The 27894-nt window shown below is 40.6% G+C and overlaps 1 protein-coding gene across 1 annotated transcript in view; it reads right to left on the bottom strand.

The window, feature by feature from the left end:
* The window catches only part of igdcc3 (immunoglobulin superfamily, DCC subclass, member 3), a 61313-nt gene that overhangs the window by 25332 nt on the left and 8087 nt on the right, over positions 1-27894 (bottom strand). The window lies entirely within an intron of this gene.

The raw sequence follows: 27894 nt of genomic DNA on the forward strand, positions 1-27894 counted from the left end.
AGCGAGATATTAGGTCATAAAATCACAACAGCGTTACAGAGCAACATATTGAACAAGCCTGGCTGCTTCCTTCCAGGAAATTATTTCTGTAAGATATACTGTATATCTTCATATACTCTCTGATTTCATAAACACTTGACATGGTCAACGACGCCTTTATGGATCGAGCAAAGTATGGAGACTCTAGATAAGTCTGTGTTGTTCTTTAGCTTCTAATCATTATGTTGGCAGAGTTAAAGCAAAGTAGTTTCACAACAACACGGTGTGACGTGCCAATGTCACATGCACGCCTTCATTAACACATAAGGAGAAAGATAAGGGATGATTTACAGGGTGTGAATACTGACTGGCTGACAAAAGATCAATGTAGAATTGTATTTAGGGCACAATCAGTGTCTTACGACTCAAAGCTATAGCGTGTACTGCTATCTTTAGTCACCACAGCACTCAACAGATAAACGAGTTAAAACAGGGTGATAAAAATGAGAAGGAACAACACCGCTAGCTCTAAAGTTATTGTTTTAAAGAAAATTTGATTATACTTCTCTGGATATTTTTTGAAATAACCTGTATATAAGTAGGATATACTGTATAGCTGGTGTACCTACAGGTTTGGATTGAACAAACTCTCTACAGACTAAAATTAAACTGGTACCAAAGACTAAAGTACTGTAATACCTTGACTAACCTTTACACATCCAACAGTTAAGTTGTGAGCTGCTGTGCTATCCTTGAAAAGAATTTTTACAATGAAAACGACAATGATTTTCTTTTCAATCAAAGTCCACACACATGTTGTTAGAGACACTTGAGTAGTGGTGCAATATGCCAGTTTTCACTATTGACATATTTAGTGCCCAGTGCAGTAATCTACCTTGCACACCACTGGTTATAGGACTGGAGTAGCAGAGATTTTAAAGCCATAACATTTTAAGGGCTTTTTTTTCATTTTGGAACTTTACATGGTGACCGAAGGCAACTGAAAAAGATAAATTCAGTATATTTCTTATAAAGATAACTATAACTTCTTCTCTTTGAATATGAATATCTGATTAATGTAGTCTTGATCTAATCACTGTGCAAGCGTAGCTCCATGTCCTACAATCATTTCCGAGTTAGCTCAGTAACTTTGTTAAAAAAAAGTTCCTAAAAATGTTACCACAAATAAAGTTATAGTAGCATATATGCCATTCCTGTGCTCAAGTGAAGACTGAACACATGTACAGTGCAGTAGTTGTATATGAACCACAGCCATCAGTTGCTGAAGGTGATCTCTACATACATATGTAAAGTAGAGGGCAGGCATATGGATTTCCTGCCATATGTTAAGATTTAGTACGTAGGTCAGGCACGTTTTTAAAAATGCATGCTAACACTGACAAAGACAACACAGACACACACAAACACATATCATCATACAGCAAAACCAGTATCAATATCCATACAGAGAGCCTCATTCAGCTGCACTTCACATATCTACTCCCCACAGAACAAAGGCGGCATCGAAGGTGGAGCCAGCGACAAACTCAATTAGAGAGAGGCCCTCTTCTTCCACAGTTCTCCCTCCTTCTTCAACACAAGTGTACTCATTTAAATGTCAACCATAATTAACTTGGATGAGGGAGGACTTATCTGAACACTTTTAGCATAACAACAGGGATGGACCCCTTATTATTTCATAACCTCCTGCTCTTCCAAACCTGCAGCCTGCATTAATTCATTACTTACAGGACAAGGAAGTGGTAAGCAGCACTACCTAGAAAGCTTATTTATGCCGGTAACATGCGTGGCTGTTGTCTGTTTGTCCTTGTGCTGATATATTTTGTTCCCCTTGTTTCTAATGTTAAAAGTATACTATGCAGGATTTTCCTTTAAAAAAAAAAAAAATCTCTAATCCCTAATCACAAAAATAATCCCTCTCAATCATCACTTCTGACCCACTAGAAGTGTGTTGCAGTGTATTTATCTACAGAGACTCTGCCTCTGCCTGTATTTTGTTATTATGTTGCTGAGTTTGGGACGCTTCTGGGCGTCGACCTTTGGGCAGTGGGTGTGTAGCTCCCAGCCAATAACAGCGTGCAGGGTGTGTAGTGTAGCAATCCCGTTACATTGCTGTCTCTGTCTCTCTCCTCTGCACCAATCTGCTCTCTGTCTCTGTGTCACATATAAAGAGCTGCAGGTCTGTGTGTCTGCTTGACCGAGGGCAGGACTGAGCTGCACACACGCACAGCAGAGAGGCCACAGCGGACAGGATGAAGCTCTGCATTCACACAAAATGCGGCACCTTCCCGCAAGGTTGTGCGGTCGTGTGGGTGTATTTATTTGTGCTTTAGAAAGTAACCTCCATGAAAAAATGATAAAATAACATTTTATTTATCTGATTTGCGGCTTTGTCAACGCAGCTTGCTCTCTTCATTCACTCTCTAACTAGCTCGACCACCGCTTCTCTCTCTCTTACTCTCGCTGGTTGAGCTGGGGAGGAGGGGCCAACTTTGAATGCTGTGATTACAAACACTAACCGACAAATTCTGCACAGTATACCTTTAAGTGTGTGCTTGTGCATATTATTGCTCCTAGGCCGCATGTTTGTCTTTATTGTGTGCTGCAGATAGTGAGTCTTATTTTCATCACCATTTTACACTGTTGTGAAGGCTCAAAATAGAGACATGGTGCAATTTAAAGCATCTTTAAATGAAATCAAACCACCATGTGCAAACATTCTTGCTAATGGACAAAAGATTGAGAGGGAGAAAGAGAGAGAGATACTTCATATAGAGTAGCGGCACTTTAGACCAATGTGGCTACATCAGTGGTCTGATGCTGTGATTATTCCATTTCAGAGCTTAATGAGAAGTGTGGCATTCTCCAACACGACTTGACCTTAGATCTCTGAATGGATGTATGGAGCTCTGATGAAAATTTAAACATGTTCATTTAGTATTCTTCCAGTATTGTGACAGTTCACTCTTCCTACACTATGAGTTTTCTGTGAGAAGAGATAGCACATTCACTGTTCCTATTACTTTCAAGGTTTAAAAAAAAACACTGCATCAAGTCTGACTGTTACTCAGCCTGACAAATTTCTCTGGCTCATATTTTTTAGTTTGCCTCCTTAATTTAAGGCCACACTTAAACAGCTGTACTTCTTACTGGGGTAATTCAGCCTAAGTGCTGGTCTCAAGGGCCTAACTGCATTTTTTTCCATCTGAGACCCACGACACTTCTAGCCATAAAGTGTTTTAGACTAGCCTCACTGCTGAGCATAGACGGATTCAACATGACAGTGAACATTAGTAATATTTTATAGCTTAACCACTGTTAAAGCACATGTACAGCTCATTACATATTCTTAATATAGCTGCTTTCCTTTCCCAAATTCATTTATAAAACATAACGGGGAAGTTCTTCTCTTTCATTTCAATTTACTAAATTTATAAACGCTGGATATCATTGCAAACTTGTCAGAATTATCACATTCTTGTATATTTCAAAGAGTCGACAGAATATTGGCCCAGGAGAACATTTTTCTGGGTTATCACTTCTTTTCTGGAGCGAGTGTTGCCAAAAGTAATCAGCAATACTTTATCTCGCGGCCTGCTGTGATGCAGAGCCTGGGGGCAGAGACTGGCAGAGTGTACAGTACAGTAGCATTGACTTAACGCCCTGAAGGCACAGTGGCGTATCCAGGACATTTTGACTGGGGTAGCCATGGCATAGCGAACCTTACTGAATGGTAGGTGATCAAAATGTGTATATATAGATGTTCAGTGCATTGCATTGCTTCAGCCTATGTGCAGATAAATCATAATCGATGTTTGTACTCAAGGCTAGGTTGTTGTTTTTACATTTTATAATATGGCATTAAAATAAAGCTGCCATGCTGACCACCCACAACATTATGTCTTATGTTCCATAGATGTCTCTTACTCAGTTTAACTAACTGAAAACATCACATTACACCTTTAACCATGTTTACTGATTGACCTACTGTTGTCAGTCCAATTATGGTTGGGAAATACAATAAACCAAGCTTTCTTGTGTACATCTGTACAGGCCCACAGGTTTAACTTGGCTGGTTAACTGCCTGTATTCTAGCAATAATCTCACTCTTACTCACTCTTAACACAAATAACATTATCTATATGACACAGTAAAATGCTACTAAACAAAACTGAACTGTGGTGGGTGTACATAAACTAAACATTTCACAGGCTTTGTTGTGTCCAAATGGTTGTTAATGCTATCTATTAACACACATTAGGCTGTGAATTACATATGCTAATTGCTAATGATAATTGCTAGCGCAATTTACTAATGCTTCCAGCACATACACATATCCCGGTCCCACATGTACATTCAAATTCAGATTGTATGCAACCCAAACCAATGTCCACAACACAGGAGTTTACTCTATTTTGTCACCAGAACAACCCCATTATACTTTTCTTACCTGTGCAAAACATATTTAACACAGTTGTCAGGAATGTTATTCATATCATCATGGCATTAGCTCAGCTTGCGGTCACTGTGACCACAGTCCTGAGTCCTGATGACAAGAATGTACTTTCGATTTCAAGACCTGCTTTTTTCTGACTCTTGGTCAGAAGTCTGCTGACTAGAGACGTGCTTTCACGGCCTCAGTCATACCACTACTAGTCATACTGGAAATGGTCCTATATCAGCTGATCAGCTGTCATCATTGATTGACCAGCATTTGTCTTGCCCTATTATGTTGATGAACTTGACCAACGACCTATCAGATCTGGGGTGGCCACAGGGGTGGCCAATGAGATTTCAATGGTGGCTGTGGCCACTCCATGCCACCCCCTAAATTTGCAATTGTGAAGGCACTGCCACTGCTGATGCAGAAAGGTTGGGTATAGTGAAAAAGCTAGAAATCCTTCAGAAACACAATCCACAGAAAGGAGCTCAGAGTGACTGATGTGATCAAAGCAGCTTGCTGTCTCAAATTAAGATACACGCAAACATGCACACACATGCACACTGTTGTTTGTATGGTCCATGTATATAGCTGTGAAAGGAACGCTGAGGACATGGAGAAAAAAAACAACAAAATTGCACATGAATGCTGAAGAACAAAGGAAAAGGAGGACCAGTGCCTATAGGAGCTTTCTTGTGCATCTCTGCCAAGTAGCTATGGTGTCCACTGATCTGGCTGTTGTGTGTGTGTCCGCCGACACAACCCCCCTAACGGGCCCCACCCTTGGCCCTCATGCATAAAACATGACTTCTCTAAGAGGCCCACACCCCTGCTACTATCGACGCACATGTAGAAACAGACACAATTGGAAAAATCACAATAGGGTTACATACACAGATAAACCCAGAGAAATTTCTTAAGCGTCAGCACTGAATGTAAAGGAACACAGACGTTTGTAGGTGTGTGTGCTTTTTATTGCTAGAGAGATTGCATAGTCAATCTAAAGCAATAAATCCTAGAAAAAGCACATACATGCATATACTGTACATACACATGTAAAGAACTGCTTCAACAGAAACACACAAATATATCGATCCCCCTTGATGTTGTAGCAGAAGACTTACACACAAGAGGCAACAAGGCACTCTTGCTCATCCCAACGCCCAGCCCCAACAGACCTGTTCATCTATTGTTATTCACCCTTCCTTTGCTAAGTGTTGACAGACATTCACACATGATTAAAGACTGTCCACTAACAGCATGACGCTGCTGAATTAAATGGAACAGGTCTAATTACTGCAATAAGGGAGAGAATGGTTGGGGTGCATACTAAAAAGAACTCCGTACACAAGTGCGCAGGGAGGAGATCACTGCTCGAACATATGTTTGACAGTTCCTCGGTGACAACCACAAAAGAGGAATGAGCGAAGGGGTTATATGAGGGAAGGTCAGGGACAGGAAATGTGAAGTGTGGTGATTGAGATGAGTAGCTAAGCTATAAATCAAGTCTTGTCAAAACTCTGGTCATCAAATAAAAACCAATGAGTGAGTGGCACAACCCTTCTTTTAACAAATGGTTCCAAAAAGAGCCTGAACCAGCAGAAAAAAAAAAGTAAAAACTGTTAAAATTTCACATGTCCTGGAATTTCACAAAGACACACAAAGGATGAAATATGAATGCAAGTGCAGATATTACCGATTATTGGATTTGAGGGCCAATGACAAGCTAAAAGGGTAGTCGATATTGATGAATTCGCCTGTCGTTCAACTCCACACTATTGCTCATGAGCAACAGAAATTTAAGCGAGTGGACTTTCTTTTTTTCATATGAGCAACTCAAATCTATGTAATGAAGAAATGTAGATAAAATGGTGATTACTTGAATGACCCTCTCGCTGGATTATTTTTTTGCCTAATGGCCCCAAAGTAATGATCCATTTCTTTATTGCTCAGTTAAACACACACACACACACACACACACAAATACTTAGAGAATAATCAACAGGATAATTAAAAGCCCACACTGTGCTGTCTTCTGTCACGATGCCTACAGCAAACCCCAAATCTGATGAGACTTTTCCATGTTTTTTTTACAGACCTCTGGTCACATGTGGATGTTTTCTTCCTACGCTGGGGATGATTCATTGATATGACAGAGGTAATGATGCCAGCAGAGGGACGGACAACCTACAGCACCATTCAAACCTGCAGCTTGGCGTAAAGCTTCAGTGAACCCCCATGTTATAATGTCATCACCCTCCCTCATGTTTCCTCTCGCCTCGAGCCACCTTCCCACCGTACATTTCAACCGTTTGCTTGGCTCTTCATCTCACCCCTCGCCCCACCCCCCAAGGAGTCCTCTCAAGCCTGTGACATCATTAAGCACATGTTGTTCAAGCAGCGGTGATGACTGCTGTACCCACCCCACCCCCACCTCGGTAAACCAGTAAAATAGAGATGAGGCCCATAAATAATGGAGATGGTGTACAGCGTTATTCCAGCGTGGAGAGCCCACACTTCAACAGCCTTTAAATAGGCATCCCTGAAATAGCAGGCTCTGCGCCGGGACTCTAGAGATGGCATTTTAATGCAGATGTGATATTTTATTGGCTCCCTGCCCCACCAGCCCCCACCCCCCCCACCCTTACCCTGTGACCAAGCCTGGGCACTCCTGTGACCAGTCTTCTGGTTGGTGGTGCGTGATGCTTATCACCTACAAAAGGAAAGGCTGCACATGCGTGGGCTGTACTCTATCTTCCTCTGACACACACTCATTCCCCTCCTTTAATGCTTTGGCACATCAATACCGTCCTGTGTCAGTACCTGCATGAGCAGAAGCATCAGCTGAGCCGCACAGCTGCCACTTAGGCTCAGGTGGCAGATGCACAGATGTACATGAGGACAGTGGGGCTCTGGGAACATCTCTATTGATCGTTCATCTTAAAAGCTCTCTAGCCGATTCACCTGTAATACGGTTCATACAGCAAGACCTGACAAGCATATTTTCTTGCTTATTTTTTATTGCAGTTCTAGCTTCACTTTTTAATCATTGTTTATCAGTGTTACCAACAGGCTCATGTTGTGGTCCAGTGCAAACTTTGCTAACACATGTTGTTAGCATGGATTGGCCATTTTAGTGAAACTTCTCTCTGTTTTAGCCCTCCGTCCAGACTAAAACAGCATTTTTCTCCCCCAAAAATGGAGCTTTTCCAAAACAGCCTCTAGTGTGTGGAAATCTGAAAACACTGGCTTGGTGTTGTAGTGTGTGTGTAGCAACAGGGAAGCTTTGTAGAAACGCTGTCATATCGGTGACAAAACAGATGGTGGCAATAGTGCAGTTTTTCATTGTTTTCATTAGAAGAGGAAGAAGAAGAAACACAACCACAATAACAACAATGGCAGATGACTTCATGTGAGTGTTGCTCTCTTTATTGTCTACTTTGATTGCTTGTTCAGAGTTAAATATAGCTACGCCGCAAGCTTCTATAAAAGTGAGAACGAGTCTACAGCCATGCTAGCTACTCTGTGAGGCTGTTCTTTGCTTTCACATGACATGAATATGTATACCAAATGTCATGGCAATTCTCAACAATAGTTGTTGAGAAATTTTTACTAAACATCACCAATGTGAACCTCCTGGTTGTGCTAGAGAAAAATAGTCACCAAAGTCAGTAGGATTCATCCAAGGACGAGAAGAGTCTGAGTCATACAAAGCAATCAAACACCAATACATGAGCTTTCTTTGTTGCAGCAAATGGCATATCAGAACAGGTGGATCATCAACGAAAGAACACAAACATTATGTCCACTTCAATTACCAACTTAGTTTTTCCAGGCGTTGCTTTACTTGTCTTTGGTGATGCTCATGCGTTTGATTTCAAATACTCACGGTTGAACATGACAGGTTCTCTTACTTGAGTGAATTTCCTCCCTCACATTACAAAATTGTTTTGAGTGGAATTTAATTGCCTTTTCTGTTCGTATTGCAAGCTTGTTTGCAGGAGGCTTTCCAGCGGTGTGACTGTCCTTAGTCTGTTGTGTTGATCAATACCGTGGAGCTCGTGTGCACTAAGTTAAATATAGTAAGATTGATGGCTGCTATTAAGGCTCTTTGTAGGAGATGGAGGGGAGCAGCAATGCCACAATAGTTATCACTCACAAAAATGCTTTCAAATATTTCAAACATTTCTTCTTCATTTAATCAAAGACGTTAATGAAAGACACACTGAGTCACTAAAAAACAAAACAAAACAAAAAAACAAAAACAAAACCCTGGATATTAACATGTCCCATAATAGATACTCCCTTATAAAGGAGGTAAAGATGAGAAGTCCTCAGAATCAAGGCAGTTTTGACCATCTACAGTTCTATGATAATTTAGCAAACGCAATCTGCTTATGATGACGGTGCGATACAGTTGAAAGCTCCAGAACTAGCAAGTCAGTGGACCTTAATTTGAAATTGTTTTGCCAACTCCCTCTGTAAAGGTTACAACTTGCTGACATTGTGTTAGAGAGGAGCTGAATCAGAATTATACCATTTTTGGGGGCTGTAGTTTACCATTATGTTGTACTGGATTATAGCTGAAATAATTAGTTGAATAGCCGACTAGTCGATCGGTATAAAATGAATCAGTAACTATTATGATAACTGAGTAATTGTTTAAGTCATTTTTTTTAAGCAAAAATGCTAAAAATTCACTGGTACCAGCTTCTCAAACGTGAATATTTGCTGTTTTTCTAAGTTGCTTATTATCAAACTAATTATTTACAATGAATGCAGTTTTGAGCTGGACGAAACTATTAATTTGAACAGTCAACTTGGACTTTGGAAAACTGTGATGAGCTTTTTGTTTTACTATTTTCTGGCATTTTATGGACCAACTGGTTAATCAAGTTAATTAACTGATTAATTAAGAAAATAACTGATAATGAAAAAAAAAATTAGGTGCAACTTTATTTCTGGATCATGCAGTATTTTGAGTCTTTCTTGCAATATTTCTTGTTTGATTTTGTCAGCATAAAGTACATATAGCAGTATTCTATCACATAATAGCATTACTATATCACATAATACTGCTACTGTAAACCCTTTGGTGGGTCAAAAACATTATAGGTTTGTCTATATTCATTATAGTCTTTGCCAAACAAATATGATACTGCCTGCCAAGATGGCCAAAGCTGAACAAACACTTTAACAACATAATTAGACAGTGTCAATTATATCACAATGTGAATACAAAGTTGGCTATCACTTGCCTTGCATCAGCAATTAGTAGCAAAGTAATTAAGGTAAGAAGATAAAAGCGTTTTTGATGCGTAAAGAGAATGTGATGGGAAAGGCACATTGCTCACTGTCTAGTTGTTTTCCCCCCACCCTGCCTAACCTATCCACCCCCGGGACACAGACTGGGCCTCCACTGGTGCCCTGCACTGTGTTTGTACCTCCATCACACACCACACCCCATCGTCCCTCCGGCCTCGGCTCCTCCCTCTCTGGCACTCCAAGCCCCTGCACTCCTGCCCTGTCCCAGTGGCCCCAAATCTCCGCACTAAGCCTCCTACATTCACTTCAGCATGCAGACCCTAATTAAAGAGAGACCCATTAAAGCACAACAGATGCTGAAAATTAAGGGATTATTTAAATGATTCCCAGTCACGGCTTGGGTAAGATTAGAGACAAGCAACGAGAGAGTGAGAGCTGGGGGAGGACGAAAGAGAAAAGGAGGGCTAAAATAACAGACAAACCAGTAGCTTTTGATTTGAATTAAGTGCCAGTGTTTCTCATTGTCGGTGTCAACCTTGTAGATATTGTGTCCTTTTTTTTTTGGATTAAAAAAAATTTATAAGTGTTTGTGCAAGCAGAGACGCACAAGCAACAAAGGGGGGATTTGATGTGTGAGAACAAAAAAGAGCGGGCCTTTTGTATCATTTAAGGACTAACTGGGCGTAAAACTGCATACTCATTAAACAACTTCAAACATTCTCTCATGATAATCAGAGAGATGGCTCAAAAGGGCTCAAATGGACTCAAAAGGACATCTTTTCTGCTCTCTATAGACCTCATCTAGATTTCCTCTGATGGCGGATTTTCCACACTGTCCATCACATAATCTAGTTTACTCCAGAACACACATCTTCCTCTTAAACATGCAAGTGAGCCCAAGCTTTTTTTTACGCATACACGTCCAAACTCAACACCAGTTGGCGTCTCATACCCAGAGGCATCGCTACACTAACAAATACATAGAGTCCAGGTCTTGTTGGGGCGCTTGCTTCATCCTGACCACAGTGGCCAGTAGAAGAAGAGGACAGAAGATAGGTGTGAGGTGTTTCTTGAGTTGTGTTTTTTTTATCATCAGATGCTTTATAGTTATCACCTAAATGTAACTTATTAGGTTTAAGACAACAATGTCTCAGTTAAAACAAGCTGTATCCTGATAGTTTTCCATTTCTGGTTCCTGCTTGTACACTTGGGATGCAATTCTGCTTCTACTCTGATAAAAAGTAGAAAAGAGAGAGAGAGGGAGATAAAAGAGGATTTGAGGACACAGACGGCTCAGTGAATGAGCATACTCTCCCATTACTGAAGCCTGGAATCCTCTACTTGAAAGAATTTGATCTCCTCTTAACTTGCCCCCTACTTAGTTTGCCCCTCTGCCAAATTACCACCTTATTAAGGACATTGCAGCTTCACTGAGCTGTCCCGTCCCTTTTTTTTAAAAGCTAATTACTGTTCTAGCCTCAGCCAGACAATGTATTTTTTTCATAGAGGATTTCTGTCTGAAAAGCTGAAACTAAATCTAAAATTTGAGTACCTTTTCTAACCTCAGATGAGTTTTAATAGCAGTAGGTTAAGACTCATGGGAGCTGTAGCTGTTAAATGGTAACAAAATAACAGTAGTTTTATTTAAAAGGCTCACAATTTATTGCCCGGCACAGTAGTCGATATCAGAATTTGAAAAGAAAACATATTTTGGCCTTTTAGACAGAATGATAAAGGAAACCTACAATGGAAAAATACCACAGTATATAAAGAGAATTGAAAGCTGCTACAACAAAGTCTAACCTGGAAGTGGGTCAGGATTTGGGCTCTCTACAGACTGCTGAATTCCTGCGTTTTCTCTTCTCTTTAACTTGACAGATAGTGGATAAAAAAAATCTCTTAAGTTAATGAAATTCTTTCCTCTTGAGCATTTATAGGAGCAATAAGCTTTCCTTAAGGGTCTTTGCTCACATTCATTTAGTGGTAGAGGAAGAAATTCACCTACTTTATTAGCACATGCACTCTTTACACTCACACTCACACAATTCTTAGGACAACAGTATGACCATGACAAGAAGACAAGGCCGAGAGAAATGTTTTTTCCCCCCACGACCATCATTCTCCAAGCATTTAATGTGAAGAATAATACTATATATCTTAAAAAAGATGTTGACACTCTTCTTTTCCACACCTAATTGTTGCTAGGAAAGAGGCTCTGCCTTCACAATGCCATTCTCTACTAGCCCAGAGGCCACATATCTAATTAATATCGCCAATACCTCAGCATGCAACTGCCTGCTTTAGAATTCAAATGAGATGCCTCTCCTACCAGTATATACGAGCTCATATCCACATGAATTATGTGCCACCTTTCATTCAGCTCATTCACTGTACGCTCTCTGCACAAAAGCGAAAGCCTACAACTGGCTTTATCCCTCTCTTGTCGTGTCTTGCTGTTGGAGAACTTGAAATATTTTTAAACGTTTAGAGACATCTGGGGTAAAAATAACATTTATATTCAAATGGAAATGCCATGAAATTCTTCTTTGGCTCTTCTCCGCCTCTTGTTTTGTGAAGCCAGAAATAAGTGAGGCCCGCAGACAGCAGTGACTCTGAATAACAACCTGGATGGACATTTGGCATCACAATTCTCCTCAGTCCAACACTCATTACTTCCCCCTCATTAGAGGACAACTGTTGGGTTGGAAGGCCATTCTGAGGAAGCCAGGATGGATCTCTCTGTTTCTTGAGTTTGACACAATAGAAGGAACATAAGTCGGAATATTTTTTGGAAACGAAAATAGATCCCTATGTTGATACATGTGTGTGTGTTTGTGTGTGTGTTCTTTTCTGAGGGTGTAGCATGTAATGTTGAGTATACATCTGACAGTGACTTTGGGGGAGGGTGGGTGGGGGGGGGGGGGGCTGGTCTGAACCACGGGTAGATAGATGACCCCACATCTGGCACTCCCACGGGACATCTGAAAGAAGCAGGGCGGGGTAGGCCCATGCGCTCCACTGCATCTCATAGCACCCTGAAAACTGGGCTCCCCAAATGGCTGCAACGGCTGTGTAAATCTCACCCCTTCTTCACTCCATCCCACACACACACACACACACACACACACACACACACACAAGACAAGCTCCTTGGTAGGGAAGTCTACTGTGTCTCAGCTGCGTGGTTCCCACTGGCCATTTATCAGCGTCCCTGCTGCTTTCCAAATCCTCACATCACAGTTTCCAAAAATGCAATCCTGTCAAAAATTCTCATCAACAAATCCATCAACAGAATGACAACTGCGAGTCTCAAATCCTCAGTTGCCCATTTAATTAACATCTCCAGTCTAGGGTTGGACAATATGGCCCCTCTTTTTTAAAAAAAATTACTGATGGTACACAATGTTAACTGATTTTCTTTCAGTTTTCTTAACACAAGTCAAACGTAAATCAGCAAAATATGTATCTTTAGTAAGATTTGTGGCAGCAGTAGAAAAATACAATCCCCTTTGTTTGTATGTTTTTTTAATGTTCTGCGTGGGAGATTTGACTCACAGATTTAATTCTTACCACTTGTTAAGTCGCTCATGGTATATTTAACATTGTAACTATGGTTACTATAACTACCCAACAATATGCCATTTTACAATGTACAAGTATCCACGCCTCCACAAAAGACAAGCTGACTCAGATGAGGTGGTGCCTCATCACTCAAACTAGTTCCTCAAAGCATTGAATTCAGTTTTATTTACTTAATTCCTGTATAAACAAACAACAAACAACTACCATAAAAAAGCACAATGAGAGTACCACTGGATGTCTGACAAATGCTAGCAAATGAGGTCCTGATGAGCTGTTTCCTACTGTATGCTGCATCATCAACCATTAGATAGCTAATTTATGCAGCTAAAGTTAGCTATATCTAACAAATATAATACCAACGCTGCAATCCAAAGTAGAGCTTTAACGATTAGTCGATTGATCTACAACTATTTAGATAGTCGTCTTTTAAAGGAAAAATTTACTGGTTGCAGTTTCTCAAATGTGAGGATTTGAAGCTTTTCTTTGTCATACATGATGGTAACTGTTGATTAGGCAAAACAAGACATTTGAAGACCTCACCATGAGCTCATTTTTCATGTACTTATGACATTTTATAGACAAACAATTAAATGAAAATAATCGTTATTTGCTGCCCTAGTCCAAAGCTCCCTCCACCTTTCAAAATATCATATATATTTTTATACAATATACATATATGTGTGTATATATAATTTTTATACTGTATATAATTTTCTGAATGCTTCATTCTGATGTGACCTAAAAAAAACAGGACATATCGTTTGTTTGTTTGTTGATGGAGAGCAAGATAATATATTTGCCACTTTATAACATACAATTGTGATTCCACAATTCAGATATAACATGCATTGAGCATGAATTAGACAAAATAATTAGATTTATCAACCAGCCCAGCTCCAGTCTCTCTTAAACTAAGCAGCAAAGCAAAAGCCTGAGCCACATATGGAGCTAATTTCCATATGAGCAATGTATGTCCTCAAAGCTTCATTTTGGCAGCGTTTGTGGTGTCAGTGAATGTAGATAGCGATCTCTCAGTGAATAGCACATTTATTTGCTTATCCATTTTATGCAAGCCTGCTCTCATATTTGACTGCTTTCTCTTTTTCCCTCTTTCTTGCCTTCCTTTCCCATTGTCACTAGCTCATAACCTTTAATAAGAATGGACAGGCAATTATGTTTTTTTTTTTTAAATGGAAACCTTTCCATTGCTTTAACAAGTATAGGCTCTAACATAGGAGTAATACGTGGAAATAATATCTACACCACCTGCCATATTTACCTTACCACAGATAAGAGGGTTTTATCTGTGAATGGAGGATGGGAATGTGTAGAAACAGACAAACAAGAATCCATACGTTCTAACACACTGTAGAGGAGAATGATGGTGGTCATAAAGCGGCATGGTGCACACAGGTTATCCATTAAAAAGCTTAAGTTGGAGTGTTTGTGTGTACATGGTGCTGACAGAATCAGGTTCATTCATTTCTGAGAAACTGTCCATGTTACTTGGATACGAGCCGTGGGACACATTGTCACTTTTACACTCAGCTTAGAACACATGCGTGCACTTATTAACGCATGATCGCTTATATATGGCAAAGGTGGACAGACATGCATGCACTTACAGACATGCACAAAAATGAGTTTCTCTTTTTCTTTCTTGCACGCACACACACACACACGCACACACACGCGCGCACACACACACACACACAAACACACACACACACACACACACACACACACAGATACACGTACAATCACTCACACCCCTCCCTGCTCCGTCAGCTCAACTGACAGCAGTAATGAGTTTCTTCTCTGCGTAAGCCAACTGGCACCCACTCAAGGGAATTTTTCAGGCTGAATTGCGGCCATTAATCACAATCCCGGGCAACACAGTGCCATCACATGTGTGGCAAGCAGAGATGCGTTCGTGGGGGGCAACGGGACTACAACATAGCAAAGGAGGAGCTGGTGATTGTGTCTAAGACAGAGAGAGTGGACTGTTGAGGAAAGAATGAGACAGACCCTTAAAAAAATATAATAATGCCTCACAATGAAAATGTTTGTTTTGGTAAATCATCTCCCTCTTGTTGAGGGGAAGACTGGGCCTTGGCTCATACTGGGCTAAATGGAGGATTATGACAGGAAGTAGCAAAAGCACCAGATGCTCTATTCTGTAAATATGAGCTCAATTACCTGGAGAACGTGCTGTAACATCAATCATGACCAACAAGATAGGTGGAAGTCACTTCTGTCAACCACTCCATGCATGACTTTAGGAACTACACACACAGAGGAAAAAATTAGTTGCGTTGACAAATATCAACTTAAATGCAAAGAGAAAGGAAGTGGAATGAATACAGGATAATTCCACAGCAGCTACCGTACAGTAACAGCACCCCTTTCAGAGCATGGAGGATTTAAGATAATGACAACGAGAGCAACAGCCATTAATGTATGGAGAACTGCCATCGCCTCGTCTTGTGATGTCAAGATACGGACACTCATATCTCAATCTGCCTCCTATTTTCTTCTTTTCACTGTCTTTTCCCTCCCTCCTTCCCTCCATTCTGGTTGCCAGCTGACTGCGGTCACCGGGGATATTACTGCCCCTTGCTGATCCGAGGGACCCAGCCCCCCGCTCCTCTCAAAATTGGCTAATCCCGATGAATTCATGTTAATATGCAGTCAGTAGCCCCCAGCTCCTTTGTACGCACATGTGCGACTCTCCGCCACGCCCACTGCACTGTGAGTGTAGTTCACACCGATGCGTGAGGAAAAATAACCACAGAGGAAGAGGAGCAGAACAGGATAGAGGAAAGGCAAGTGCAGGCCCTGTCATAACCACTTAGTGTTACAAGACAGTGGGTGAAAAATGAAAGCCCTTTGTCTCTGCCTACCTATAGTGTATGTGCACACAAAGACTGTGCAGATACTGCAGTTGTTACGATGCTGTATCTGTTCCATCAGATAATGAAATACCATTTTCAGGATTTGAGTAAACAAAGAGCAGCTCTGGATTTACATAAATTGAGAGGAAGGGTTATTTTTTTTTCTATGGGAAAAAAATCCCAAGGCTAGAGCTTATAAACAATGGAATAAAATATAAGGTTTGTCTTTGTAGTGACTCTGCCGTGTCAATTATTCAGGATTATCAATTAAAGCTACAGTAAACTGTCTTGTTGTGGCTCTGAGCATTTTTTGCATTTATTTTTCGATTAAGTGAGCTTGTTTGAACTCATCTCCTATTCTTCTTTTTAACATTTAAAGAAGAGTGTATTAGTTGTTTTTTTTTCCCTTTGGACACTAAATTATAATGTTTACTATAAAACATTGTGATATGTTGCATAAGTGTATGCCTACAGTAACTGAAAGCCAACCATTGAAGCAGTCCTTTACTCACATACAGTATCAATAGTTCTTTGCTCTATTTTTAGATATGATGTAAAAAAAAAAAAAAAGTCCTCAACACAGAGGTTGACACAAAGAACAAACACACAGCCTGTAGTGGTGGCTCTCTGACAGCCATGCTCTCGTCTTGTCTGTTCACTGCAGTGGATGGGAGGAGCACTATCATAAGCTGTCAGACATGAGCACATATCACTGGCTCTTCCAACCTGCCATCAGCCAGCTAACCCTCTAAAACTGTCTCCCCACTCACAAATAATGCCTATGCTGGCAAATGGAGAGGGCCATTACACTACTCGCATCATGTTTCATCTTTTCAAGCTGAGGCAATGAAATGATCCTCCATACGACTTACTAACACACGACATGAAACCACTTCTATAAAAGAAAATGGAGACACATTCATAAATATGATTAAAGGCGGCAGTTGGACAGATGATACAAATTCTTTATATGATTATCAAATAAACACATTTCATCCTCTGAGCAGCTACAGAGAGAAGGCCAGTTAAAGAGTCTCTTATGATTGCTTGTACACCACTTGCGGTGGGAATTTAATTAAATGTTTCAAGGGTGTGTTCACAGAGAGCGACGGGGCCTCAGTAACATGTCTATGTGTTGAAAGAATGCACATTAGTTGATGTTTTTTACTAGAAGCAGGTATGTACAGTCACTGACCAAGAGCCTGTGCCACAGCATGCACATGTCCACGTCAGTGCATTTATTTGATGATAAGCGTAAGTAATGTGTATGTTACAGTGATGAATTACGAGTGTGGGGTCAGGGGAGCAGTTTTCCGGCATGTTCTAACGGCAGAGGCGTGCTTCTTCAAGCTAAGCAAGCCCGCCGCTGTTGCTTTGCATCTTGCTGCCTGTCGAAAGCTGCCCTTGAAACAAAGCTGCCGAGGTCGGGAGGTCACGGCACAGCATCGGAATGGAATGTTCCTTCCTGGTTCAAGGTCCAGCCTCCAGAGCCAGAGGGGCCCAGAGATCATTTGAGACCATCGACACATGCTCCATCTATTTTACTCCCCACCTCTCTCCACTTTCATCTACCCCTGTCTGGTTTACTGATGGCAGCTTATTTTGCTGTGGCCTGCCCGCTCTAATCTCATCACTCAAATGAAAGCTACTAGGTCACCTACACCTCTACATCATGATTAAATGGTTTGTACAGTGTAATTAACTCTACTGTCACAACAAAGTCTTGGCATATGTGGTAAACAAAGTGATTAGAGGTGTAACTGTATGTTATAAATCTAATGCTTTCAAATCAATACACATATCTCAATGCAGGTTTTCCTCATGATCTATCTTGCTGAACATCTGGTTGCTCCTCTTATATTATAAATTACTGCTTCTTCTGTTCGTTATATTTCCCGCTGAGATATCACTCGAAATTACCACCTTTTTATTCTGAGGTCTCAAATATTCTTCATTTATAACACTGAGAGTTACAATGAATTCTAATAACAGTGGAAATTTAAGCCACTTTCTCTTCCTCTTCAGCTGTGAATTTTGCTCATCATCACACTCCTAAAAAGTGATACATGCTAACAAATCTACAGACATTGCAAACAGGTTGTCGGGAGGAAACTGGCCAACCCAGAAATCTTTCATCCTCTGCCAACAGCAACCTCTTCTAATTGGTTCCTGTGGAATTCATTTTATCCCCGGTGGCCGACTCCACACACACTGGAGCCTGAAAGGCTTTTAACCCCAAACACTTCAGGTACTCCATCCCCATGTGACAACTACGGAGGAAAGAGAGCAAACATTGTTCTGATTTAATTGATTTAAATATTGATCTCAGTGAGTTCATGCTGTTACAGAAAATCCTGTATTTCAGAATTTGATTGTGAAGAAGATATAGATTAAATATGTCTGTTTCACCCCAATATTTACAACATTACTGGAGGAATCAAACCTTCACCAACATCAAAAAACATCAGACTTTGTTTGTCTGATGTTATTTGTGTATTAAAAGATGCGTCAAACAATGGGACACTGGGTCAACTTTTTTTTATGAATAATGGATTGTGCATTTGAAGCAAGCCGATGTAACTTTAGGTGGTGATTACAGGAAAATGGTTAATCCTGAAACATATTGTAGAAGTAGCATAGAGTAGAGTAGAGAAGAGTCCTGAAGCAAGAAAAACTCTCTGAGTTGACTCTGTAATGTCAATTACACACTAATATATATCTGAAGTTTGCTACTAGCTACCAGAAGCTTGTGATCATACCATGACCGTGAGATATGAGTGCACTGAATTGAGAAACTGTGCCTTTTTATTTATTACATACTTTTTTATTTGAGACCAATTTTTATTAGCTTTTTTTTTTTTAAAGTACCTTTGTGAAAATAAACAACAAATCCCAGACAAAATGAAGGCACACTGATGCATTGTATCTGTTTTGACATAAGCTGTTTCAATGGATGCATATAGAAGCTAGAACCATTCAATAATTTCCTCTCACAATCTCTCACAGTATCATACTCACCCTCCCTCATTATTCCCTGAACACAAATACCAGTAAGCCTTTATCAAAGGAGAAAAATAAGCCTTTCTTAATCTGCCTTATTTAAATCTTGTATATTGATAGCTATCCAAAGATATTTCTAAGAATTACTTGTTTTTTTCTTTAGATCTATGATAGTGTGCAAAGTGTGCAGTCACTGGGTCCAGTCATTGCTTGTCTAATAAAAGCTTCAACGCAGAACCTAGTCATTATAATTGTCTGACAAAAATGAAATATTGCCATGCATTTCCTACAGCTAAGTCCAACATCAATCAATCACCTAGTCATGTATTGTATGAAATATGCCTGAAAACAACATTAGTATTAGAGGTGAAGAACTACATTGTTACAACTGACTTTTATTCACAGGGACTAACTGTTAAGCCTGCCTGGAGGAATGGAAAACCCATGACAGAGATAAATAAATATCCTTTCTGAGTGAGCGGAAATGTGCTTATTTGGCTCATGTTCGTCCAGGTTGCTGCGTTGCCTGTTTGGGGAAGGGGCAGGGTTAGAGCTGTGATGCCGTGGCAGGTTTGGGCCACCTTATTTCACTGCCAAAGCCAAGGTCACTGCCACTGCCCTGGGGCCATCAGACAGGGGGATGGGTCCCCACTGGGGAATGAGCAGGAGGCAGAGCGTTGGAGGAGGGTAACGTAATGGGAGGAGAATAAAAAAAGGGGAGGGGTATTCTGCCCTAGTGCACACAAAAAGGTCACCGTTTCCCAGATAAACCCCCCCCTACTCCATCGTCCAGCCCCCCGTGACCTCTGACCCCTCTATTTCTAAGTCAATGCTGAAACAGAGAGAGAAGAAGGGGGAGGGCGGTTGCACGGGGAAACACACCCACCCAGAGTCAGCAGTGACAAAAGGGGGCCTCAGCCACAGCTAGCTGAGTCGGTCAGGAGAACAAACGCTCAGGCCACCAGCACAAAGCAGAGCCACCAGAGGCTGCACATCTCCACAGCCTCTGCCTGTTCCCAGCCACTCCACTGCCCTGCATTTCACAACTAACAATAGGTGCTGCTCCGCTCGGAGAGGTACCCAACACACACAAACACACACATACACACAGGGTTGAGAGGGGAGAGGTGGCTGAGGCCCAAAGGAGAGCTGCTGCCTGCCCATCACTGACTGGCCTTTGTCTCCAACTCTTCTGCTTATTGGCCGCCAGAGAAAGATTTCCTGATCCCTGCTTAAACAAAATGGAAAACTGGACTGAGGGCCCCTGTGTGTGAACAACTGTGGGGGGATAATGTTATAAAATAGCACTATTATGTTTATTATTATCACTACTACAAGTACCACTACTAACTACTAACCACCCCTGACTCCACCTCCTGTCTGTCTTTGTCCTTATTACACATTTTCACACATGCAAAACAAAATGTCTGCCAAAGGAGAAGACAGGAAGAGGGAGTTTTGGTGTTTTTATTGGTGGATGGTGCAGACCCTGTAAAGGCTTTTAACTGCACAATCTGGCCATAAAGGCTCTGTTAAGTGTAGTGAAGCGCGGTGACGGGGCAGTAGCGGGAGCTAGCCAAGCCGCTGGTGAAGCCTGGAATCACAGGAACACCAACATACACACATTACACACACATTCTTGTGCTACCATCCTTAAGAGGACTGTCTGCTGACTGAATTGATTCCTTGTTGCCTAAACTTAACCTAAACCTCATCCAAATTCTCATCTTAATGCTAAAGGAAGGTTAAAAAAACACAAAAATATGAATTCAAAGAAGTGAGAACCAAACAAAAAGTCAATGTGTAAAAATGTCCTCATTCTTAAGGCTTAAAACTCAAATACACACACGGAAATCTTCTAAGAGGCCCTAGGAACTATATATGATGGTAAGACTACCACATGCTGGCATGACAACACACTAACACACACTTAGGACAGGCAAAAAAAAAAAAACACTCATACTGGATTTGTCTGAATCCAAGTAGGTTAATTTAAGAGTGCTGTGTGTAGATTGTAAAGCCAGACTCCAGCTTTTGGAGACTGGTCCGCCCCATCCAACCTATGGCCTGGCCTCTGCTCTCTCTCCTTTCACCTTTCACCTCTATTACTGAAGAATTCCTCCCATGAGCCTTAAAAGCAGGCAAAAGGAATTTTAGGCCCCCTTTTCATTTGTTTGTTTGAGAATACCTAGGGTGGTCCAGAGACATCCGGAGACCAACACAGACTTCATTAACAATGTCCCACTTTGCCCAACACACAAGCACAGATCACAGACACATGCTTTGACAGACACTGGCACACACACACACACACACACTCCCAACACTGAACTTGAATTTCAACTAAGACCTAAACTGATCCCAAATGGTCAAGGCTAAGTTTACATTCCTTTAAAATGATCTGTCAAAAAACAGATTTGCCAGAGTTGTTAGCATTGTAAGAATGGAACCGGTGAATACTTCTGTAAGACATTCACTTTCTGGAAAATATTAAAGGTCGTCCGTGTGGAATGTAATCCAAAATAAACACTGCACTCTATGACACTGAAATAAGAAGATATTATCTGGATGGGCGTTATCTTGATGATCAGCTATGGTGTACACAGCTGATGAGAGCAGCTGCTGGAAGAGTTGGCAGAGGAACCATTCTGTGACAAGGTCAGAGTTTGCTCATATATTTTAGTTGTTTTGGTGTCAGCTATACATGAAAATCATCCTTAAAATTAGAGCTGCAACTAACAAATATTTTTATTATCGATTAACCTGCAAATGTCAGAAAATAGTGTAACTATAACAGCAAATTTCCCACAGCTCAAGGAGATTTATTCAAAAATGTCTTGTTTTGTCCAAAAAATAAAGATGCTCCGTTTACTGATGCTCATACATGTCAAAGAAATGAAATTCTCACATTTGAGAAGCCAGTTAAGACAATTAATTGATAATCAAAATATTTGCTGATTAATTTTCTGTTGATTGATAAATCAATAAATTTGTTGCAGCTCTAATTAAAATGAAGAATAAAATGTTTGTTCATAAAACTCTACTCTAAAAAATGGCTGCTAGGCAGTATGTTGAAGCCTGAAGGAGTGATGAGTTACACCTGATGTGTTAGTGTCTCATTTTCCTTCCTCTCTCTACACATTTTTAAAAATAGTTTGTATTGCCGGGGAAAAAAAGATGCATAACAATATGTGTTAAATATGTGCTTTTATATTGCACCAGACTTTCAGAGAAGCAAGTCAGGAGTAGAGGGAATGTTGAATGAAACTGGGGAAAAACACAAACATGAGCACAAACACAAACACTGTTCAGTAATTGTTTTCATTTGAAATAAGAAGTTGAACTTCCCAAGATAGTATTAAATATTAGGTAAAAAGTAAAGATTTGTGGTTACACAAATGGAGCATTCATTTTGTCGATCATTTTTAAATATTTCAAACAACATAATTTTAACCAGTTATTTTCATTTCAAACCAGAACTGACCTCCACCCAGCCTTCAGCACAAATTATCATTTTATTTTCCTTGACCATTCAGTAAATTAGTATGATGCCTCCTGCACTGATTTAAATGGTTTCCACTTCATCATGTAAGACGGATAGATATTTTATTACCAATCCCTGTAATTATGCATAAGAAGCCCCCCAGGGTTTAATTCTGGGTCCCTTACTGTTCCTTCTACTCATAGGTATTCTCCACTATGGAGATCAAATATATGTCCCAACAAAATCCAGCAACCAAACTGAGCTGACCGTGCTGGTAAATGTCTTTAGGACATTTATTGTTGGATCGATCATTTCAGTTGTCAAGTCTAGCTCTTTCCAACATAGAATTACAGTATAGCTAAGTGCCTCATCTGAGCTGGAGAAAGATGTTCATGTGCTAGTAATTTTCCAATCAATTTCGGAATTCCCTAGACCGAATGCCTCTACTTGATGTAAAAAGACCACCATAATAATTTATTCCTCACTTTTCTGAATTGACTCCTATGTGTTACCGACACAAATTGTAATATTTGAATATAAAGCCCAGAACTGTCTAGCACCAACTTACTTCACTGATTGATGTACTATTCAGCACCACTAGGTCCCTTAGAGCCTCCAAGCATGGCACGTTAACTGCTGTATCCCCAAGTCCCATCTAAAAAGGGCAGGGGACAAGTTTTTTTTGTTGTTGTTGTTGTTTTCAGCACCTAGACTGTGGAACAGTTTGCCTGAAAAATGTCAGCTCAATCTGTTATTATATATGTTTTTTCTTTTCTTATTTTGCATCTGTATCTGTATGTTGTTTCTGTTGATTTAATATATGTAAAATTAATCTGTACTTTGTTTACACGTAAATGTAGCCCTTTATCTTATCTTATATACTCTAACTTGTGTGAAAGTTTTGTATGTGTATGCATTTAGAACATAATGTACATGTGTGTATCTGTGTTCCTACATTATGTTTTCCCCTTGTGTAAAAATCACTTTGGCAATAAATCAGTTAGTTTTTTAAATTTCTATATAAACAAACATATAACACGATGCCATTATTTTTATCACTCTAAGAAAGACATAAATAGGATTAAAACCATGTCGAACATGAGGACAAAGGGCCTGAAGGAATAAGCGAAATGCTTGTTCCAGGCAGTTCAATATTTTCATCACCCAGCTGGTTCACCACTCTTCCTTTCCCTGTTTAGTAGCTTGATTTGCCAAGTGATGTTTACACAGGCAGATATTTTTAGAGTGAAAGGGTGCCTGTTCTGCCCCACACAGTAGCTCGTCCCTCATATTATGAAGCAGCTCCCCTCTAACAGAAGACTGTTAAAGCTTTCCACACATGTCTGCGCTGTGTGCATGGCTGAAGTCCTGACAGCAAAACTCAAGATGTAAGAACACTAGCAGCCATTGTGTTCTTGATTTTGCTGTATTTCGCTGTTTGTTCTTGACATTTGGAGATAAAGGCAATGCAATTGATATAATTCAGCAAAGCAAGTTAGGGCGAACGCCCTTTTTGTCTCCAAGCATGCAGCATTATCAATACTGTGATAAATGATAAACAGAGAATGATAATGAATGCATATATTGATTAGAAAATAATTAAGCAATCTTAATTGGATTGGAAAGCTCACTGAAACCAAATTTTATACTGCATCTTATTGTTCCCCACCATATGAAGACATACAGTAAACTAAGACAATAAGGCATGCTATGAGCAGAATGGGATCCCTTGGTGATTTCCTACTGCTTCAAGGTCAATGATGTGTTATCTTCAGAAATAATAGAGATTCACAGTGCCTCATCCTTAAATGAGAGTTGAAGTTTAAGCATCTGTCAATGCAAATATGCGTTCATGTTCTTCGTCAGGTGCATTCAGTTTTGCTGTTTATTCAATTCGATGACAAAAATACATCCCATAGAGGACAAACAGCATATTTACATATATATTCATATAACACAGTAGGGAGAGACAATGAGATCAGTAGTTAACTCTCACAAACCAGCTCTTAAAAGCTGATTGATATTCTAAAATAAGTCATGAAATCTCATTTTCACTGTTGCCAATTCTGAATAAACTCAAACAGAGCGTGCGCAGTCAGGCAATGAGATCAGATTATTTAGTCCGCAGGTGTACTGTAATAAACCGGCCTCTTTTGTAATTACACAGAAGAGGTCAGAGCTCTCATCCCCTCAGCCCGCCTCATCAGTACAGAAAAAGGGAAAAAAAGCTCTTTTCTTCCTCAATCCTTCTAACACAGTAGCGGACAGATGGAGGGGCGCTGACCACACAGCAGGAGGGAACACTCTGGTTTAACATCAGCCCACATACCTGCGCAAAGGAAGCGACAGGGCAGTCATAGGTCATGTCCGTATGCACTACTACTATGTGATATTTTCAAGACAGGAATATCAATGAGAGGAATAATATCAGCAGGGGGAATACAGCAATGACTATACTCTATAATATGACTTTTCCTGAACAGATGATGAAGTAAGTAACGCTTGAATGTCAGACGTGTAATAGATTTTTCGCACATAGGTAATCTTGATTTTGCAAGGAGTAAAAGAAAACACTAAGAGGCTTTGTGCTTAAATGTCAAAACAAGCTTATGTTGGCTACTCTATATGACAGAGAGATGACTTGCTTCGTGGCAAGCGAGCAGAGAAGAGCAGGGCTAGGAGGGGGACAGATCGAGGGCGGGGTTTGGCTCGCAGACAAAGGGAGCCACAAGGAGATGTAGGGATGGCGCTTCAGCATTCACCCAGGCAGGAGGCCATGAAAGGGGTGGGGACAGGAAGGTCGGAGGGTGATGGAGAGCCACCGTCCACCCTTCAAACACACGCGCACGCACACGTACAAACACTCTCACGTAAACTAACATGAGCTCCCCATAAATCACTCTCACTAACCGCAGTGTGAGTCTGAGTAGCTGCTGGTGGCAGTCCATCCACACAGCTTTCCAAAGTAGCACGTTGCAACTTCTCATCTTCTGCCACATGTAGTTTCTACTGGACCCTCTTTCTGCCTGCTTAACACTTATTTACATTTACAGCCCTGAATGGGAGTTAAATTCACACAAATGAGCATGGGTATAAACTGAGACACTTTTACAGGCATCCTCTGTCTTCTCCTATCTCATCCTTTACAGCCCCCTGGGTTCTTCTTTTTCATTAAGGTCTCATTCAGAAGCCTACTATTATAACGGCAGCACAATTCACCATGACGATTTTAGAATTTAACAAGGTGGAAATGATCATCAAGCAGCCGGGGCTCTTTATATATCATGACGCAGTCTATTAAGTAAATAATACACATGATATTTATACTTGGATTTATTGTATTTTCTACTATTTGTGTTTTCACTCTCCTCATGTTTGCACTGAATTTGCCTTTTCTCAGCAGCACACTTCATATTGTGTTTGCAAATCTTTTCCAGTGCTCCCTGAGGTCAATTGCAGTCGTCCTATATGAATGGGACTGGGGGAAAAAAATAAATTATTTCCTAACAAAGCTTCAACTCTTTCCAATTAATTCCAGACAAACAGACAAAAGCAAGTCATTTCAATTGATCCTAAAAGCTATTTTGTAACAGAGGGCTTTTGTGGTGTGTTGCCTGGTGACGTGGGCGTGCTGTGGGGGAGGGGCAGGAGCCCTGGCCGGGTCCACTGTACCAGGCTTGTCATTCATCCAAATGATGAAAAGCTTCCTGAACCTAAGCTAATGAGGAGGTCCTAGAGAAATTGAGGAAAGAGCGAGAGGGGCAGAGAAAGAAACTGACCATCAAAGAGATAACATTTAGGAGAAAAAAAGTGTTTCCTGGACCGACCGCCGATTTAGAGGGCCAACAGGGAGTCCGTCCTACACTGGCCCCCGACAGTGAGCTCACACAAATGGTTGTCAAGCAAATAAAAAGTGAAATTTATGGAGGGTGGTAGTGTGGAGGGTAAGATGGAGGCTTTATCCACTGGGAGGGCTATAAAGAAGCTTCAGTAATCACACCAGCCATTGCATCACAGTGGTACAAGTCAGAGCTCCGTTGTAAGAGGGACCATAACACAGCAAATTACCTCAAAAACACAAAGAGAGCAACAACATTAACAAACACTTGGAACAGAAAAAGAAACAAACACTAGTCACTGATCTTTGTAAGGAAAACACTTACTCATACATGTGGGCCGATTCTCTTAATAAACGAAATACCTTATCCTGAATAACTTATATCCAGTCCAGAACTCTGAAATGGACCAGTGGTTGTTCAAACCCCTCTCTCTGGGTTATAGTTCACCTTAAAGATTAAGCTCCTAGCAGACAAGTCTAACAAATCGAAGCTTGATCAACAGGGGAACACTTCTGTACTGGACAGGAGGAGGCTGCAAGAAACTGGAGCTTGAGAGGTGCAAGAAACGGGACAGCAAGCAAAGAGTTCAAAAGAGTACAAAATTAACCCAGAGCATTTCCAGTGCCATCCATCAAGAAAACCTAATAGCAGCACTGTAAGTACAAAGGACACTATGCCCACTTCTGAAGAGCAAAAATCTGTGATTTTTCTTATGTGACACAACATAAAAAATATAAGATCCTTTGGTCAGACTGGAAGTCAACCAATGCATCTAAAGGTGCAACAAAAGTCCCATTAATCTGATTTCTAAAAGCCTTAGACATTTTTTATACATTGTAAGAAAAATGGGGAATGCACACTGTTTTATAGCAATTCTTCAAAATTGCAGAAGCTATTAGTGGCAAATGATGGGTAATACGGGGACATTTTATCGCCACAAATTCGTATATTGCGAGTTCCTTTGAAGGGTCTCTGGAGGATTATTTTCACAGCGATGGCTTCTTGCTGCCTTTATAGAAGCAAGACTCCATTAAGGAGGGAGGGAGTATCATTATAGCAGAGCCTCTGCTCATTCAAGACCCCTCAAAAAGACTGCTTAACACAGCCCAAAAGGTCAGAGATCAGGGGTCAGAATGTGACTTTGAGTAATCTTTTGGTCCTTTCCTAATCAATACAAGTTAGGAAGAAAAGGTGGAAAAGGTCTGCAGGAGAGCAAAGCCCGGCTGAAACATGACCATGACTGATGTTGAACTCCAGCTATGGCTCAAATAGCTGCGTGTTCCAGGTCAAGTTCACTCACAGCAGAGATTAAATCTGGATTCACATCACATTCCACATTCACTTTGAATTCTGTATAAACAGATGAAAGACATCACATTGCTCTTTGAT

The sequence above is a fragment of the Thunnus albacares genome, chromosome 1, assembly GCF_914725855.1.
Source record: "Thunnus albacares chromosome 1, fThuAlb1.1, whole genome shotgun sequence".
NCBI lineage: Eukaryota > Metazoa > Chordata > Actinopteri > Scombriformes > Scombridae > Thunnus > Thunnus albacares.